The following is a 7,670-nucleotide window of genomic DNA, read 5'->3' as shown; positions in this document are numbered from 1 at the left end:
CCAGATTACGAGACTACCGCTCTTAACCACTACACCACACTGGCTCTCAGCAGCAGTATATCATGCTATGCCCAGACAGCTCCTTCTAGTCCCTGTCATCCACCGGCTCCATCGTCGGCTGTACTGCATCCATGCATAGGGCACAGGACCTACTCTTGAAACTGCTTCCTAAGAGGAAGTTAGGCTTCAACAATTTCCTGCATTTTATAAATGGTGACTCGGTAGCTTGCCAAGCTTTTAGCAGGTTCTTCTTCCTCCTGGATATATTACAAGACTAATTCTGCTATGCTACAGAGCCATTGCAAATACCACAGTTCAAAAGGCATGGGCTGCGTACACACAACATATTAATTTAGAACCGGTGGAGACTGAATTTTTTTTTTTTTTTGATGCAATCCACGAACATCCTAGATGTATTGTGTATTTCTGATGAACAGCTGAGTCAGACCAGAGTCTGGTGATGCAGTGCCCCAAAATTCCACCAAAGGGCTGGAACCTCTCTCTGATTGGCTACCAAGACAGTTAGTCACAGGTTGGGGTGGAGCCAGCACTTTGGGAGGGAGAATAAAAGGAGCAGTTTCTAAGGAAGTCTGAGGAGGACAGATGGTTTCGGGAAGGAGAGTTACGGAATTGGTTTTGTGTGTATAGCATCTACTCTGAGGAGGATATCTAAAGCTAGAGAAAGGAGTCTCTGAGCTTAGGTAGGAAGGACAATGCGTAGTGTCCTGTGAGAGTATTGAAACAAGAGTTAATGAGAGGGCCGAGTTTGAGCAAGGAGAAGTGGTGGGTTAGGCATTGGATTCATGTGTGTCAAGGGCTAGGTGTGGCCATCGCCTATGCTATCTACCATGGGTTATTCCGTTAAAGGAATCTGGCGGTCGTGTATTCCGTCCAATGCCTGCTTGGTGGGAGGCCATGGCACGACCCTCGGTGACATCAGGGGTGAGCCTATAGTTGGATGAGCATCAACAGGCTCCACCTACTGTTGAATAAACCCACCTCCTATAGTCATCCAATGCCTAAGCCAATACCTTTTCACTGCTGTGAAAAATAAAGTTGTGGCCTTTTCTTGCCCATTAACCTTATATCACGTGTCCTTGTGTGTTTATTTCACATAGCGGGGGTCGGGCCCTCGATCCACAAGTAGAAGCTGTGAGGACACCATCTACTTGTGTCTCATTCCTGTCAGGAGAAGACTGTTCTTCTAGATAGAGAAGACCCCCAAACCAGTTAAGAGGGGTGTAGTGATCCCCTGGGTCTGTTACATGATTTGAAGTACCTCAGGAGTGTGATTGTTAAAAGGTTGGGCAAGTGACAGATAGTACCAAGGTATTAAGCTGCAACACTGAAATGATTAAGTTTAAGAAACTGAAGCAACAGAAACGGAAGTAACAGAATCCAGGCTCCTCCCTTCACCAACTGTCACCTGGCAACAGCTATTCCGTCAGCCTGTGGTAGAGGAGGGAAAGAAAAACACAGCTAAGAGATCAGCAGCTTTGGGCTTCTCTGCCTATGGCATGAGTTACATGGAGATGTCATGGGGGAGATGGTCAGATCTTGATGAGCTCCAGTAGTTGGATCTGAATGACCTTGAAATCAGGACCCCAAGAAATGTCTGAGCCCAGGAAAGGGGTCACTAGTCTCAGAGAGGGGGGAATCCTCATTGTGTTAGAGGAAGTCCCTTTGTGGGCTTCCTTCCAATGCAATCTGAACCAGATTTCTCCCGATCCCAACTTGTGTTGCTTAGTTCCTCCCCTTCTTGGCCCGTTCTCCATTTGTATTTTGTGTTTTTCAGTTGTAAGCCTGGGGACAAGGACTGTCTTGTTTGAAACAATCTGTAAGCCACTCCATAAGAGGTTAATCTGTAAGCCACTTCCAAGTCCCACTACATTCACTGGGGATGTAGTTTCAGGTAAGATATAAGAATACCATAGTTATGGACTAGCTAAAGGAGGAGTCTTTACCTTATCTAGTGACAAGCTAAACAGGCCTCATTAAACACTGCATATATCTCTGTCACGTTAGATGCCTTCAAGAACTAGAACCTTAATAATTTGAATGAGAATTTTAAAATAATGAATATATGGTAAGCATATATTATCAGGCTATAATTATAAGGCTATAATTGGAGCAGGAAAATTCAGTGACATAATGACATAAGAATGAATCTGAAGCAGCTATTATTTAAGGTATTTTTTTATTTTCTAAATGCCACTGGAGCTGAATCGTTCACAATGTCACTGAGGTGAATTTTTCAGGTATATTAACACAAGTGGAACAGACTGACCTAAATTAAACTTTGGCAAACTTTGAAGCCATTAACGCTTGGTTGATGGAGCACGGCTTGGAGTGTTAAGTTAGAAGCCATATGGTTCCATGTCCCATTTGTGGGGACAATAAAATCTTTAGGATTTCATTGATGAACAGTGTGTACACAGGATCAAAGCTCCTAAAAAGAAATGAGTTTGGATAAACAAAGCAATAAGAAGTTATCTGGATATTGGTGACCTTGAGCTCCTTTAACTTCATTTAGTTGAAACCGCTTTTTTTTCTTTTTTTATTGAATTTAATTGATAACAAAACATTCTTATATATGGTATTTCAAAAAATTACAAATAAAAGTCAGTTCATTCGTATACAATACAATTCACCATACTTGACTACATATGACTTCCTGACCCCCCCCCAATGTATTTACCATTTCTATTTTCCAATTATACAAATAACTATTACTTTATTCTATTTATAATATCTCATAATTTCTTACAAGTTTTGTACCCTTTTGTTTTTTTATCATTCATATACACAGAAATCATTCAAAAGCTACCATAGACACCACACTACTATTGTAGTTCATTAAATATTTCTTAAACATGTCCCATTTTTGAATAAAATTTTGATTTATCTTGCCTCTCAGCCTATTTGTCATATGAGCCATTTCAGCAGACTCTAATAATTTATTCTGCCAATCTGTTTTTGTAGGAACCCTCTCCCCCTTACAGTTCATGGCAATCAGAATTCTTGCGGCCGCAGTTGCATACAAAAAAAAAAAATTATTTTAGATTTTTTGGTATCTCTCTGCCTACGATTCCTTTTTTTTAAATATATTTTTTATTAACAAACCAATCAAATCACATTAATTCCAAATTACAGAGCCAAATTTTTAAATTTTTGTTGGGGGTACCCATGCTTCGAGCTCAGAAAGGGATCCAAACATCTCTATTGCTGCTGCTTTAATATTCACAGTTCTGTCCAAATAGTATTCACAGTTCTGTCCAATCTTCTCTTTATTGTTTCCCTCATCTTCTTGTTGTTATCATATATTCCTTTCTTTGTGACCTCTGATAGTCTCCACAAGCGGGTTAAAAACAAACGTTGTTATAGTCCTGTGTAGATTTTCCATTCCTCCAAGAGCCATATTCAAACAGACAGACGCCATTTCAGCACTTCCGCACAAAACATGCCCATTAATCCTCGCAGGCCTATCACTCTCTCCTCGATCTTCTTAGGGGTTCTGCCAGGTCAAACTCACAGTCCAATATGATAACAAAACCATGGTCTCCTCCCCCTCGATCGTAAATCCTGCAACCAGGCCTGCTTCCTAGCGAGTCTCTTTTTATAACTGCATCATTCCAAAGGCCTTTCATTCCTTTCCAGATATTCCACAAACCATGTCTTTGATTAGTAATTCATTTCCACACAGTTCTTAATCATCCCGCTTATAATCAGTAGTTGCAACGATTCTTCTTGGGGGGGGGGATTGTTAGATAATCACATAAGATAAAAAAAGAAAAGTCCCCCCCCATTCCGTCCTGTTCCAACATACCGACCCTTTGATGTGTCTTCTTCTTGATATATTTTCCTGTTGAATCCAGCCCGTCGCTCGACTTCACAGAGGTCACTTCACATAGCAGTCTCAACTCCCATTCTTCACTCGAAACATGTGCATTTGCTGCTCTCTAATTGTTTATTTTGAGCTGCTGCAACCAGGCGCGCTATCGGAGACAGCGTCCGGGAGAGCCGAGAACCCACACAAGGGCTGTGCACCTAGTGCCCTCACCCCCTGCATCTTTCGAACTCGGGGGTGGTTTATCGGCACCGCAGGCAAAGGCAGTGTTTCCCCATTCCCTGGGGTAACAAGGGAGGCTGCATACTCCCATATCAGCCTCTTAATTTCCTCGTGTGAGCCGGAGAGATGGTATTGTCGGCCATCTTCCAATGCACCCCTAGCGGGCCCCCTCTGCCTACAATTCCAAGTAAAAAGGCCTCCGGGTTTTTTGGGAAATGTTACTTTTTTAAAAAAAATATTCAGTTCGTCATATATAACATTCCAAAACTCTTTGATTTTTTTACATGTCCATGTCCACCACATGTGGAGCATGTTGCCTTCAGATTCCCTGCACCGCCAATATTTGTTTGAAATATTTTTGTACAGCTTAGATAACTTTGATGGCGTGAAATACCATCTATACTGCATCTTCATTAGGTTTTCCTTGATGGCATAACAGGCAGTAAATATAATATTTACTTTCCAAAGGTTCTCCCAGTTGCTCATTGGAATGCTGTGTCCAAAGTCCTAGGCCCACTTAACCATTATTGATTTTGCCTCCTCCTCCTTGACTTCCCAGTCAAGGAGGAGTCGGTAAATTTTGGAAAGTAGCTTGGTTTTGTTATTTAGCAAACCTCTTTCCAGTTTTGAGGGCTTTATGGCAAAGCTGGGTTTTTTTATCTTGTTTAAAGGTATCATTAAGTTGATGGTACTGTAGCCATCCTGCGAGAAGTTCTTTGATATCCTCATAGTTCTTTAACTTTAATTGATTCCCTTCCTCTTTCAACAGTGATTTATACATCAGCCAACCTCCTCTCATATTCTTTTTCTTTACCGCCTTTGCTTCCAAAGGTGATATCCACCATGGTGTTTTTGGTTCAATTAAATCTTTATATTTAACCCATGTCATGTATAATGCTTTTCTTACAATATGGTTTAGGAAGCCCTTATGTATCTTAGTCTTCCCATAATTGAGGTAGGCATGCCAACCAAATCGGTTGTCATGCCCCTCCAAGTCTAGCAAATCCGTATTCTGGAGTAAACACCACTCCCTAATCCATGTGAAACAGGCTGCTGCATAGTAAAGTTTTAGATCTGGTAGTCGGAATCCCCACCCCCCTTTAATGTCAATTAACAAAGTGTGTTCTATTCTAGGCTTTCGTCCTTGCCAGATAAATTTGGATATATCCTTTTGCCAATTAGATTGGGATGGATCGGAAAAGGAAAAGCATTTTTGGCTGGGCATTCATTGTAATCATTGATATCCGCCCCCATAGGGGTAATTTCAAACTACTCAGATCTCCAGATGTCTGTTAATTTCAGACCAGGTCTTAATATAATTGTCTTGATATAGATAAATATTTTTTGCTGTTATCCAAATTCCAAGATATTTCACCTTTCAAGAGATTTTCTAATTTGTTTGTATTTCTAGTTCTTCATTTTCTTGGGCTGCGAGGTTTTTGACCAAAACTTTTGTTTTGGTATTATTTAATTTGAAACCCATTACATTACCATAATTGTGAATTATTTTCAGTGTTTTTAACAGACTTTCTCTTGGATTTTCAGTTGTGATAGTTGAAGCCACTTCATTTGGTTCCAAGATGTCTGATATTCTTCTTGGGTGCTTTTGTTTGTTGATTTATTTGAGTTTTCTAGCTAATCTCAGCCATAGTGTCAAGGGTAACAACACTTCAATCATGTGGCTTATAAAAAGGTGCACACACCGCATTATACACGTGGCATGAGTTAGATGTAAATAGCAGATATCAGCTAATTCCAATGTAAATATGGTCCTCTCATGGAACTGTACTTTATTAGTAACGTATGTCACCTGTTCGAAAACATCATCATGTCATACTTGTGCCACACATGTAATGTTCTCTGCTGTACAAACTTTGTACAGTGGTACCTCAGGTTAAAAACTTAATTCGTTCCGGAGGTCTGTTCTTAACCTGAAACTGTTCTTAACCTGAAGCACCACTTTAGCTAATGGGGCCTCCTGCTGCCACTGCGCCTCCAGAGCACAATTTCTGTTCTCATCCTGAAGCAAAGTTCTTAACCTGAGGTACTATTTCTGGGTTAGCAGAGTCTGTAACCTGAAGCATCTCTAACAAGAAGCGTATGTAACCCGAGGTACCACTGTAGATGAAACATCAGTGGTTTTCAACCAGTGTGTCGTGAAGAGGAAGAAGAAGAAGAAGAAGAGGAGGAGGAGGAGGAGGAGGAGGAAGAAGAAGAAGAAGAAGAAGAAGAAGAAGAAGAAGAAGAAGAAGAAGAAGAAGTTTGGATTTGATATCCCGCTTTTTCACTACCCTAAGGAGTCTCAAAGCAGCTAACATTCTCCTTTCCCTTCCTCCCCCACAACAAACACTCTGTGAGGTGAGTGGGGCTGAGAGACTTCAGAGAAGCGTGACTGGCCCAAGGTCACCCAGCAGCTGCATGTGGAGGAGCGGGGACACGAACCCGGTTCACCAGATTACGAGTCCACTGCTCTTAACCACTACACCACACTGTCAGGGGTGCTCTTAACCACTAAACCACACTGGTCAGGGGTGCCATGGGCAACACTGGCCTCTGTCCCTCTTTCCTTCCCTCCCTCCTCTAATGCCCACTCATGTCTCTGGCTCCCAAAGGCTTGCACAGCTGTTTGTTGCAGCAACCCTGGCTACAAGCTCCCCAGGAGAATGGTGCCTCTGGGGCTGGCCCGGGGGTGCTTCCCAGGCCCCTGTGGGGCAGTGTGAGGAGGCAGCTCTCTTTGGGGTAGGGGTGGCAGCTCAAAGACCAGGGGTAGCAGCTACGGCTGCCCAGAGCACTCCCAAGGAGAGGGGAGAAGAGAGGAGGCTGAGAGAATCAGCCACAAGGAAGGGGTGAGGGGCTACCAGCTCTGAAGGTAAGCCGTGATATAACTGGGCAGAAATGACCGGCAGAATCCGAGACCAGGGAGAAGAGTCGGTGGAAGAAGATTGGAAGAAATTTAAAGACTATCTACAGAAATATTGTAAAATTAATGAATGTTAGAATGATGTTGGATAAAAAGTTAAGTGGTTTTTAGCTATAAGGAATATGAAAAAAATGGATTATTAACAGGTTAAAAATTTAATGTTACAATATTTTAAGATTAAAAATTAGGATAAACAAAGAGGGAAAGGATTTGCTGAACTTATAAATTGAATTGGAATACAAAAAAGGGAGGTGTAAGGAGGTCCGGGAAACAAGCAAATGAAAGATAAGTGATGGAAAGATGGAATTGTGTTTTTTAACTATTTTTATTTTGTATTTTTCTTTTTTCTTTTTTCATTTTGTAATACTTTGGAAATTTTAATAAATATCTTTTTTAAAAAAAGATATAAGTGGGCTTCTGAGCCCCACAGGGGTGCCACAGAGAGAATGTCTGGGAGAAGGACAAGGGAGCCATGGAACCAAAAAGGTTGAAAACCTCTGGGATGCATGATTCTAGTGTTGCTACTCATCCTGAGACCTTTGGACTAAGGAGGCTGGAACTGTACATGTGACACATATATAAAGATGACACACAATCTGATAACATGACTGTAAAAGGCCACTGGAATTAGCCCAAATCATCTCTCTGTGAAGCACTTAATGTCTCCGGGTGAAGGTTTTC

The 7,670-nt window shown here is 41.6% G+C and overlaps 1 long non-coding RNA gene across 1 annotated transcript; it reads left to right on the top strand.

Moving 5' to 3' along the window:
• The first annotated feature begins 579 nt into the window (after positions 1–579).
• Positions 580–5,284, top strand: LOC114607576 (uncharacterized). Its single transcript, XR_003709178.2, has 3 exons — positions 580–701; positions 1,796–1,912; positions 5,204–5,284. It is a non-coding gene; the product is annotated as an uncharacterized LOC114607576 (long non-coding RNA).
• Positions 5,285–7,670: the final 2,386 nt, after the last annotated feature.

The sequence above is a fragment of the Podarcis muralis genome, chromosome 12 (assembly GCF_964188315.1).
Source record: "Podarcis muralis chromosome 12, rPodMur119.hap1.1, whole genome shotgun sequence".
NCBI lineage: Eukaryota > Metazoa > Chordata > Lepidosauria > Squamata > Lacertidae > Podarcis > Podarcis muralis.
Note: the sequence above shows the minus strand (reverse complement) of the source record. Positions and strands in the feature narration are given on the sequence as shown.